A 13,280-nucleotide genomic window follows, 5' to 3' on the forward strand; every position below is an offset into this window, starting at 1 on the left:
CATACTAATCCACTGGGTCTCTCTTGAATCCTTTAGAACAGTAGAACAGATGTATGCTGATCCAATATTCACATTCTTTTCAGTGGACTCATGCAATGTTCTAAATCCAGTCTGAAAAACCTCAGTGAGGCTGATCATATTGCTGTATTTACCAGGCAATAAAACATAGAGGAAAATAAAAATTAAACAAGCACCCAAAGCCTCATAACCATGAATCTCCAAGACAGGCTCAGACATCATTTTTCTTTCCCTTTCATCATTGTGGACTTCTCAGACAGAATGTGGTGCTGTGCTAGATCCCACATGAATTCCTGTTTGTCTCCATGGGTGCTAAACTGGAAGGTCTCAGACCCTTTTAAATTACGAAAGAACTACATGACTAAGATGGTGTTTGCAAATACTGGGATTGGTTCAAGTAACTGCACCAAGGGAGGTGATCACATCAAACTACATTTTAAAGTCTCTCTTTAAGAACAAGCACCTAAATTATGACTTTATTAGAAGCCTACAAAGCCAGCGTCAAACTCCATGTAACATCAATTGTAAATATCATCTGACTGTTCAACACTATACAGTTTAGGAAATGTAGCTACCCCAAAGGGAAAATTATACTAACTAAACATTGCTCATACCTTTTCGTGCCCATCACTGATTCTATCCCCATTCTTCAGAGAAAGTATTTGTTACTGACTTAGAGGAAGAATAGACCTGATGGCTAAGAGGAAGCTACTCTGAAATGGCTTAGGATGTCGTTAATCTTTCCTTGACAGGTACAATCTGAAGTGTTAGACATTGCTAAGCAGTACTTGTTGAAGGATGGTCTATAGAGTCTTCATGTAATAGTGTTCATTACTTCTTTTGCCCTGCCAGGAAAATCCACCTGAGAGTCTCAAAGGTCTTTTCTATCTAAGATCTATGATCCAAGATCTATGCTTCTTACTGAGACAAAATGGCCACTGGGCATTTCTGCACTCAGTGGAGGCTTAAAGCTATAATTCCCTGGTTCTGTAAGTGTCCAAATCTGGAACAATCTGACGATTAAGAAAGCTGTCTCTGTGTCAAAGAGAGGTTCATTTCCCATAAGTAAACTCTTCATGGGCATTTGGCACCATTTATAATTCTGTACTTAAACATGACGCTGTAGTGGGTTCTACTGAATTAAAAACAAAGATGTTTCTTTTAATCTGATAAGCATCATGAGTCATTTATAAACTCATGACTCTGACCCCATTCTCGTTCTTTTTCCATGGTTTATTCGTCTTCTGTTTTTCATATTCTAAGCCGCTGTCTTTCCTCAAGATTACTTCTCCTTTTATGTCCCTTCAATAGCACACCCTCTGCCAATGCCCTTTAACTATTTATTCCCCCTTTCATATTTGCTTGTCAGCATAATAGTGTTCCAATGACTGGTTCTGATGCAACAGAGCTCAGACTATTTACTTCCAGCTGGATGAATATGGATACATATTCTTTAAGATGCTTGAGGCTTCTGAAGTATCTGAAGTAGGAAGAGCATTGCTTCAGTCTATCTTTATAAAAACAAAGTGTTAACAAAACACCATCCGGTCTGGCAGCTTACAAAGAAGATACTGATGACTCTGATTCAAATGAATAAGAAGAATTAAAGTTATGCAATAAAAATTCTAAGTTTTTGTCTTATGACAAAAAAGGTGTTCCAACTTTTATACCTCAATGATCTGTACACGGTAAGGGGAAAACACAATGTAAGAGCAGAAGTTAAAACTTGACTATTTCTAGGTTGGTGTAAAAGTTCTCTATTTTTCAACCTATAAAATATTTTTAAAGTAATATTGAAATTTAGTATCACTGTGGAGACTTAAAATACAAAGCACTGTTCTCACTTCAAAGGGGAGAAGTTTATTCTGAATCAAATATGAGAGACTGCACCCTGGGGAAAGTGTTTCCGATTGCTCCAAATAACACTGAAGCAATGTTCCACTGTGGAATTGGTTACAGAGATTTTGTTAGTTACTGAACAACAATGACAACAACAAAAAAGCACAAATCAAAGAATTTACCAGTCATGTGACTGTGAACCTCAGGTAAGAAGATTCTAACAAAGAATGAGAACTCTGTAATAAGTTTCCAATGTTATCCAATGACATTCTTAACTTTTGCATTGGTGGAAACTAGTAGTCTGCTCAAACACATGTTAAAGGTTTTTTTTTTACCTTATAGTAAAAAAGTGTATTAGATCAAATGGAGGGGTGGGCAACAGATGGTTGCTGAAGGAGGATCTGCAGCATTCTAACTCTACACAATCACAGAATGCAAATCAATTATTTAGCTTTCCAGATGTTTAACATAGAGGTGACTTTTCTTTTCATAGACATTCCAGTTTATAAGACTCTAAGAATAGAATCTGAATAGTTTCTAGATTAATGTGTTTAATTCAATAGATTGTCTCGCCAAATTAGCAGCAAAGCCATCAATAACAAAGTCCACTCTTGAGAAAGTACCTGAAGAGGAAAGAAGTAATTTTGTGTTCCCATGATGCTCTGAATGAGGAATTAAACCAAACAAGAAAGAAATCTTGGTGCTCTAGGAGTGTTTGGAAAGATGTAGTGATAGTTGGGAACGAGATGACTGGGAGCAGGTGTGTTATTCTCATGTAGCAGTTCTACTACATGTCTACAATGCATGGTATTGTGCTTCCATAAAGAATTATTATGTAGAACAAAATATCAACAGATATAAGAGAAAACCCTAATCTAAAGGCGAATGCTTCCTAGAAAGGCAAATAATTTGAACTAACCTTCTCATTAAGAACAAATTATATGGGGTTGGGGATTTAGCTCAGTGGTAGAGCACTTGCCTAGCAAGTGCAAGGCCCTGGTTTTGGTCCTCAGCTCTGAAAAAAAAAAGAACAAATTATATATATATATATATATTTGCATATATATAAACATATTTTTAAGGCACTGAAGAGAGAGAAATTAATTGTGTGCCTGAAATTGACAAAAAAGGGCAACATTGCAGACACATGAAAACATTACTGAAGACTTTTTTCCCCTGAAGCCTTCACTCAGGAAGAAAAAAAAAAAAAAAAAACAAAAAAAAAAAAAAAAAAAAAACACTGTCTTGAGGGTTAGTTGTCATGGCCTTTGGGGAAGAATGGGGAAAGCTGCAGAGACCACTCAAAATGGAGACTCAGCTTTGGGTCTCCCTCCTCCTCCTCCTCCTCCTCCTCCTCCTCGGGTACTGTTGGCCATCAATCCTGGAGGGAAGAGACAGAGGAAGGAAGGAGAAGCAGGGAACAGGGTCCAGAGGGCTTGTGGGTATGATGGAAACAGCTTTCCAGGAGGCAGCTTCAGTGAGACAGATTAACTTTGTTCCTGAGGAGGGGAGAGATAAAGAATGAGGACCGTGGCATCACCTAATTTGCATGAAAGAGCATGCTCCTATCATAACAGCCAAAGCACAAAGCCTAATTACCATGTGTGGCAGCAGGGGGAGAGTGTCTGCAGAGAACTGTGTCAAGGGTCATGCCTGAGATAAGTCAAGTATCCAAGCTCAGGTTCAGTCTCCAAATAAGGTCAGGCAGAGAGCAGGAAGCCTGTGCTGCAGCAGGGAGTCCTCCCATCTTGCTCTGAGCTGGGGAGAGCTGTCCTGACATGGTAGACTACAACCTTTAACCAGTAGAGCCCTCCAATACAAATCTTCCTTTAATTTAATCTGAGAGCTATGAGATCTATTCCCATAGATACTTTGAATTACACATCAATTAGCTTTCATTCAGACATTCAGCCCAAGTTGTCTGTCATCTGGGAAAATGGGGACCCACTTCAAGCTTTAATTTTATCAATGTCCTCTCAAACTAATAGTGCTTCTGTTGCCAGAAGCTATTGAAAATACTCTCTTCAAAATGAAACAGTTACACCAGGCTTTAAAAGGATCTTTGGAAATAATTTTCAAAGGCAATAACCACCATACCACAAACAATATCCCAATTCTTGAGAAAATAAATGTTCATAACAAGTTGCTCTAGAAATAACAACCAAGAAAAGCATGTCGACAGAAGCCCACCATGTTAGTAGATGCACTATAAATAGTGCATCTATAAATAGATGCACTATAAGTAGATGCACTATAAATAGTGCTCATTATGTTGGTGAGCATCTCCAATTGTCTCTGTGTCAGGTGACATCATGCTTCCAGAATGTGAGCAGATAGTCTCCTCTTCATCTCGTAGAGACCTCTTAGAGACCCCTTCCTGGTGCAATGGTGGCTGTAGTACATCCAGAAATTTTGTTACAGACATGATTCTACATTCTAAAAATCACCATGGTGATATGAAATAATTACACATTTTATTAATATAAAAGATACTGTTAATTACGTTACATATCAGGATGAATTTATAGATGAGAAACCATTGCTCTTAGATTGCAAGTCTCTAACCCCAGGAGGTCAGTCTCAGCCCCAAACCAAATCAGTTCTGAGATACTCAGATTATCTGCTGCGCTGACTCACCAAACAAAACTAGAAATGTGTGAATTACAAGTGACAAGAGTATTCTTTTCACTATTTATGTTCCTTCCTTATATCCTCAAACTACTTGTAATTCTTTCATAACAGAAGTTACTACCAACTTAGTGTAGTTCTAAGACTCTTGGCATAGTAAGCAATATACAATAGGAGTGGGAATGGTAGATTAGTATGACACGAGTGAGTTTTATTGTCAATTTAACATATCTGAGAAGGGGAAACCTCAGAAGAGAAATTGTCGAGATCAGATTGGCCTGTGGCCATGCCTGTGACAAACTGTCCTCATTACTGACTAATGTAGGAAGGCCCAGTCCACAGTAGATAGAACTATTCCTAGGCAGGAGGACCTAGTTTATATAAGAAACCTAGCTGAGTGAACCAGTGAGAAAAAGATTAAGTTTGAAGGAGGCACTCCTCCATGGCCTCTGCTTCAGTTACTGCTTACAGATGTCTGCCTTGAACCCCTGGCCTGACTTCCCTCAATAATAGAGTGTGATCTGGAAGTGTGCAATGAAATAACCCTTTCTTCCCAAGTTTCTTTGGTCATAGTATTTATCACAGAAGCAGAAAGCAAAAGAGAAAAAATTAGTACCAGGAGATGTAGACTACACTGTAACTACTGGACCATGTTGGTCTTTGAGAGGATTGTAGTAGCATTTGGAATTTGGGGCTGGAAAGTCTGTTGAATGGTTAAAGCCTGTTGGATTGTTTTGTTGGAGCTTAGAAGATAAGAATATTAAGAGAAACACAGATGATGAAGGTCTGGCTTTGGGAATTTTCAGAAGGAAACGAAGACTTTATCCATGCAAATCATGTTACCTTTTGACTCAAGAATCTGTTTGCTGGCTAGCAAGAACTGATGAATCAGCTATGACTGATCAACACCACTAAAGTGAAACCTTGCCTTTACTAGGACAAGGAAATATGGAGGCAAAAGAGTAAGCTGTGATTAATAAGAGACCAGCATCCTTGAGACAAATCTTATGGGAAGTATTTCCTTGGGATCAGAGCATAGAAGCTGTGGTCCACTGAGAACAATGCTGCACATCAAGCTGGCAGCAGAAACTAGTGAACAATGGTGAATGATATTTTTTAAGAATCCCTCACACGGTACTGGTTCGAAGGCATGGAGTAAATCTGAGGTTTGTTACCATGAGACAGGTCAGTGTCACTAATGAGAGGCAAGAAGAGACCACTGGTTGAAGATAAAGCCCCAGTAGGAATAGGGATCCCTTTTGGAGATGCCAGGACCATGGGATGTCTAGCAAGGACAATGGGAGGTGTGACACGGAGCTGGCCTGAGCCATCCAGAGAAGCTGTGTGTGTGCTGCAGAAGTCAGAGCTGGAGAAGTGTGGCTACCTGTGTCCTTTGGAGGCCAGAAGATTATGAATGAATCTCACATGTTGGATATTGAGCTATTTGCATTGTTAAATTTTGGTTTTGGTTTGATATGACTGTAACTGTGCCTGATCCTTCTCTTTTTGAAAAAGAAAGTAGGTAATTTGTAGCTGAAGTTTTCTCTGGTCCTGCCCAGTCCCATGGAAGTCACAGCCACTTATAAAATAATCACTCAGAAGCTTATATTAATTAAAACTGCTTGGCCATTAGCACAGGCCTACCACTGACTAGCTCTTACATTTAAACTCATCCCATTTTTGTTAATCTATATGTTGCCACATGTTCTATGGCTTTACCTGTGTGCCATTACATGCTGCTCCCTGGAAGTCGGACTGGCATGTCCTGACTTAGCCTTCCTGTTCCCAGAATTCTCATTGTCTGTTTATCCCACTTATACTTCCTGCCTGACTACTGCCCAATCAGTGTTTTATTTATCAACCAATCAGAGCAACACATTCACAGCATACAGAACATCCCACAGCAGTAATTTGTTTATATATGTGTGCATGTGTGTGTGTGTGTACATATATACATATATGTAATTTGTTTTATATTTAACTTGTTTTATTTATATATAAATTATTATATATACATACATATGCACCCACAGTTACTATAACTTTAAAAGAGATCTTAGACTTCTCAGTGACAGAAATTTTAAAGGCTGTGGGACTTCTAAAGTTCTTATATTGCTATATTAACATGAGATCTTGGGGAACTAATGAGCAGTTATGGCTTAACAGTGATATGTTTGTATGTCAAGTAGACAAAGGATAGTTTGTGCTAGTTAGTTTTCACTGTCAACTTGACACTCCTGGGAAAAGAAAAGGCTGTGGGGCGTTTACCCACCAACCCCACAGCTTCCCAGAGTTTTCTTAAGTGCAATCAGCAGGAAATATTAGATAGAAGGATTTATAGCGGAGAATCTTGCGGAGATAAACACATAGAAAATAAAGGATAGCCTCGAGAGGACCTGGAACCCATTCCAATGGGCCCCGACTGTCTCTGGCCCAGGGTTTTTATAGAGACGCCAAGGGGTGGAGCGAAAGACCTCCTCTCCCAGCACAGCCAAGTGCAGACCATCTCAGACACCTGCACTTAGGCCCGTGGTCCTGATCATCCTCTATTCGGACCTGCTGGGTACAGCCACGAGGAACCCGAGAACGGGCTCCCACAAAAGGCCAATTGAGAAACTGCCAGGATCAGATTGGCTTGTGGCCATATTTATGGAGAATAGTCTTGATTATTGATTAATGTGGTAGCACCCAGGCCACCACAGGTAGAACAATCACTAGGAAGTTGGACCTTTGCTATGTAAGAAACTCAAGTGAAAAAGCCAGAAAGAATAAAACTGTAAGCAACTTCTTCCATAGTTTCTGCTTGAGTTCCCTCCTGGCTTCCTTCCATGATGGATTATATAATGAAAGTATAATACAGTGAACCTCTTTCCTTCGCTTTTGATCATGGTGTTTGCAACAGCGATAGAAAGGAAACTAAGACAAGTATATAAATCACAGATATAATGTGCTCAATAGTAACAATCTAATCTTCCAGGGGTGTATCTGTTGGGTGTTGCCTTGCGATTAAAATCAAAACCACAATTCTAAGATCTCATATATTTGTATCTGTTAACATGAAGCAAAGGAGACGTCTTACTCCTCCCCAGACAATTTGGGACCTTTGTTATTTAGTGGATGGTCTCCGAGAACACTATTCATAGTGTTTCCTAAAAATAAATCTTAACCAGACCTGGCTAAGATTGTGGAAAAGTATATTCTATAAACAGAACTAAAAACGGCCTCTGTTTTGTATGATGAGATTTACCTAGGAACATATAGTTGGATTGTGTAGTGTGGAAAGAATAAATTATCATTTAAGTTAAGAAAATAAATGTCCTTCAGAATATGTTAGCCAGGAGTGTCCAGTTATTGTAAACAATGTTCACTTACTGATAAATCTTTCAGTATTTTTAAATAAAAATTAGCTTATAAGAAAGTTACTTTTCTGATCTATTTAATGTAAACTTTCTGTTTAATTTTGACTTACACAGTTTAAAGTGATGTAGATATTATATCCATCCCGAGTCATAGAAAAACATTAAGCACATTTGTTGCCTCATATAGCATGTAGTTGCTGCCTAGGAAGACATATATTGTTCAATATGTGAGCTTTGGAGCCTCTCATCATTTGGCGAAGAGAGCTCATTGCTCGAGATATGTGGTACAATCAGGTATTGATGCACATTATGCTCTAGGGCAGAAATGTTTCTTGCTACAAGCAGCTCAAAGCGGCTTCCTGTTTCAAAGCTTGCTGTCAGGAAGTAAACAGCCAACTTACCTTCTCTCTAGTGTCCTCTATCCCAGGATAAATAACTGAAACAATGTGGGAGAAAATAGTCATGTTGAGATAGTATATAACAGAAACCCGAAAAGGTTATTTTTTGATGTTCACTTGACTTTATGTAAAACGCTGCTGAATTTGATTCCCATGGACACTATAACAAAAGAGTAGAAAATGATGAATAGCTTAAAGTAGGTAGGAACTTACACAGTTATGGAGCATAGAAGCCTGAAATCAAGTTGTTGCTGGCCTCTTTCAGCGTCCAATGACTCCAAGTGTCCTTTGGTCCGTGGAAACAAAACTCTACATTTTTGTCTTCTCATGCAGTTCTACCCATACGTCTCTATCCATATTTTCTCTTCTTTTAAGATGCCAGCCATACAGAATAAGGCCTGGACCTATGCCTCTATGACCTTATCTAATTAATATGAAGACAGCCCATTCTACAGAAGGTCATAATCAGGATGCCTTGGGCTAGAGATTTAGTGTATCTTTGGGGAGGATCCATCTCAAACAATAGGAATTCCCATTAGTAACAAGGCAGAAAGAGGCTGTTACCTTCCTTCTTTCAATCTTTTGAGAATAAAAAAAAATCACTTTTCCTTTCTTATGGAACTGACTCATACCTGGCTGCAAGCAGAGGGGGGAGTTACCATCTCACATGACATTGATGCAAACAGGAAAATAGTTAAGTCCATTTTCAGCTGCAGTGGAAAAACTTTCTTTAGAGTTAACCTCAAAGAAACTCTGGATAAATAAACCTCAGAAGTAAGAGTTGTTGTAATCTTGACAGAACAGAAACAGCTGGCCTCCAACACTAACTGAGTTCTAGCATGCAAGCAAAGGCAGTCCTCATCCCCACCCTCCTTCCTCTCAAGTGAAAACTCAGACATTTGCAGAGCTTCCCTGCTTTCTGTCATTAAATCCTGTACTGTCTAGTATCTCTTCTGTCCTTAAAAGTTCAACAGTAATCACGTGGCCTGACAATAACAGCATAATAATGATCTAAAGGGGAAAGAGTGACAGTGATGCTGATGATGGATGTTCTGCCCCAAGAACAGTCAGGTAAATACCACAGAAATCAGAAAGGAAAGCGTCATTCCTCCGGAACCATGTCATGTGATACATAACTTAATCCTCATAGTAAGGAAGTTTGCTTTAGGTTCATGCAGTTTGAAAAGTAGAATAGCCAGCCGCTCTTCATCTTTCAGGCATTATCAGGAATTAATTCTCACTCTGCTACTTATGGCCTTTCCTGTCATTCTTGTAGTAGGTTGGGGGGGGTGAGGTATCGAAGGGCTGTTTCATTCAATAAGCATGTTCACTGAGGAGGCACAGAAAAGTGGGTTTTGGAGACTTTCCAAAATCAATATGGAAGCCCTTTTCGAAGAAGGCCAGCAGTATACACGACATGCAATTTCTTTTTATGTTCTTACCAATAACACCGTTTTATGCATTTTCCACATCATTATTCTATTCCTAACACACTTACATGTCATGTTTGACAGAAAATTCTATTGGTTTTTCTTTGCTGGGGAATCATCCCAAATCCTCCAAACCCCTCCACGGGTCTTCTTTTGCGTGCTGCACAATATGAGATTGTGCTATTCAAGTTCAAGGACGGAATCTATCTATGACTTTTTTTTTCCTCCATAAAAAAGAACAACTAGAGAAAACTAGACAGGTGTCCTAAGATGTATTTTCACTTATCATCCATGAGAAATGTTGCAAATACTTTTAAGTTAAGGAGTACAGAATGAGTTACTTGCCAGGTCACATTTAATGTCAGTTCATACCTAGAAGACTATCCAAGCTGTCACTGACCTTAGCACTATTTCAAATGTAACAATTTTAAAGGATAAAATGTTCCTGACAAATGTCCCAGGGGAATTAGATGTGGGCCTGATACTTTCAACATTACCCATATTTCTTCACCTATGTTTTTTCTTCCACCAAGAAATAGGGAGTCTTTAAAAATAAATTTTGGAATAAATAACATTTCCAGCTCTAATTCCATGTTTTGGATTATTACTCATACTTAATAGAATCATCATGGAAGTTATGTTCAAAGATGTGCATGTATTTATTTCTTATGAAGTCAAATGATAGCAAAAGTTCATCAATCAAGAACAGAGAAAACCACAAAATTCTGACCTGAATCAGGGGGTCAAGTCCTGAGAATAATTTTTGGTTATGATTTCTTTATGTTTATTTGGCTTGTTTTTGACAACTTCATACATGTACATACTTAAGTTTGGGAATTTCCCCTTTTATTACACACCCTCATATGCCTTTCTACTGATGAAATTCTAATTCTTCTTAATAAGTCTTCTTCTATGTTGATGTTTTCTTTTCTTTTTTTTTTTTTGAGTCAGCGAGTTTAAATATAATTTCTTTCATAAGCAAGGGCATTTTATTTACTGGAACACAGTCAACTTATCCATGAGTACACCACTGAAAGATGTGGTACAGCCTCCCCCGTGCCCACTAATTGTCCATCTTCCTTTAGGGAGCAGTAGAATCTACTGAGCTCCTCTGCCATGAACGATGGAATGGTAACAGATCCTGCAGAGGGAACCACATATGTGATGAGTTTACGGTTATGATTGCCATACCATGTCAAGAAGACAGTGTTTGAAACCACCCTCTCCAACTTCTGGCTCTTACGTTCTTTCTGCATCCATTTTGGTGATGCCCCTAAGCCTCGGAAGACATCTTGTTTATGGCCATCTGCTTCACAGTCACCTTTTCTCTACCCTTCAACTATATGAGTCTCTGTATTTACCCGATGCTCACCACACAGTGAATCTTCTGCTGAGAAAAGGCCGAGTAGCACTAATCTGATCAGTGGTCATTTTTTATGTGTGGGGGTGGTTTGCCTGCATTTATGTCTCTGTATCCCATGCATGCCTGGTACCCTGACAGGCCAGAGCATGGCAGATGCCCTGGGTTTGTAGTTATAAACAGTGGTGAGCCACTAGGTGGGTGTAATCAAACCCGGCTTCTCTGGAAGAGCACTTAGTGCTTTAACAGCTACCTCCAACACAGATTATTTGTTTGTTTGTTTGTTTTTTATGTCAATGATTTCACTGCCTACATCTTATTCCCAAAAATATTCCATGCAATGATGGAAATAATGATTCCATTCATGAATAAGTGTATAAAGAAAACATATAAAAATGCATTTAAATGTATAGTTTTCTTTTACTATCTTTAAGATTATGTCTTAAATTTAGTAACTTGAAATGTAATGTTTACTTTTATCAAGCTCTGATCACTTATTTGTTATACTTTTTAAAGACTTTTTTGGCTGATCTCAGACTTAGATGTAGAAGTACAATCAAGGAAAGCCTATGTCTGTTGGCAATCTGTTCCTGGCATTTTTCTTTCTTTACTCTCTTAATCAAAAGGTTAGAAAATTCTGCAGCCTCCTCCATATTTCTTAGTATTTTTTTTCTTCAGACAAATATGCCTGAACTTTGTTGCAGGTCACATGAGGTAACAAGAAGCTTGAATACTGTGGTCCTTGGCTTTTTACTTAGTTTATAGATTTTTCTGAAAACATAATGGCACACATTACCTTTTTTTGAAAAAAAAAATGTAAAATTTTATGTCAAATTCAGAAAATCACATGATGCATGTTTCTGAGTTGATGATTCCAGATCTTTGAGGAACAGGCAATTTTCATTTACTATTGTCCCATGTGGCTGGAGAGATAGTTCGGTGGTTCAGAGCATTTGCTGCTCTGACAGACGACACAGCCTCAGTCCCTAGAACCCACATGTTGGTTCCCAACCATCCTTAGCTCTGGCTTCAGAGCATCCAATGACCTCTTCAAACCCCTATGCGCACCAGGCACACATTTGGTATACATATATATGCTGGCAAAATACTTTCATATATACAAAAGTGAATATTTTTAAATTAGTTTTTAAATTTTATGGCTAGTCACAAAACAGACTAGTAACATTTTTTTTGTTACATTGAGAAATGCTGAGCTATTCAGAATGGGAAACTACAAAGGCCTCTTTTTTGATTAAAGAAAACCACTAGATGAGATCTTAAGAGGAAAAGACTAAAACAATGACTTGGAGGAATGCTATTTCAGCTATGTGCATTGTTGAGAATACCACAGGATCTAAACACACCAGAGAAATTCACCTCATTATTTCCATCATAGAAGGGTAAAGACGAGGAGCACTCATGAAAATGAACTTGGGAAGGGGGGGTTCCTTCCAATGGAGACAGATTCTTCAAATTCAATTTGTGTCCCAAGTGTCCCACAGAGTAAGTATCTCCCAAGACTCTTTTCACAATGTTTGTTGAAATTCCTAAAGAAACATGGTGTTGCAAGATGTGAGTAAGAAAATAGCACCACTTTGGGAAATTTTAACATATCAAAAATAGAACAAAGATCCTAAAAGATATCTATGGTATGGGAAACAGATCATTTATGAAAAGGACCAAAACAAAACAAAAAAAAAAACAAAAAAAAACCAAAAAAGTTCATCTCCTTGAATTTTAAACTCTTAATAAAAAGCTATTGTAGTTGACGATACCAGATAAATGCTTTCTAAATTCTTGGGGAAAATAGTTTTTAACTGAAAACTCTGTTATTAACTCAAATACAGACAGAAATCTATGCTTTTCACTTGAGGACATGAGAGATATCTGCTTTTTGTACTCAGTCTAAATGTTTTTTGTGCTCACCCTTAAAACACAGCAGGGACATTCCATGGGTAGGTTTTTTTAATTAGTATTATAACCATTCATGTACTGACCACAGATAATCCAAATAAAAATGACAGGGGAGAATTATGTAATGAAATCAATGTGTGGGTGAAGATGTGAAAATTTTATGTGCAAAACTTTGTAATGACAAAAATCACTCTATAAAGTCCCCATAGTTTCCCATGATGTATCAGTTGTCCTTATAATTGTTTCTTGATCTAAACCTCTATTTGTTTCATAGGACAACCATGACAAACTCCCACAAAGATGGTGTCTTAAGGCAAAAGAATTATATCCTTTC

Source organism: Peromyscus leucopus, chromosome 17 (genome assembly GCF_004664715.2).
Source record: "Peromyscus leucopus breed LL Stock chromosome 17, UCI_PerLeu_2.1, whole genome shotgun sequence".
NCBI classification, from domain to species: domain Eukaryota; kingdom Metazoa; phylum Chordata; class Mammalia; order Rodentia; family Cricetidae; genus Peromyscus; species Peromyscus leucopus.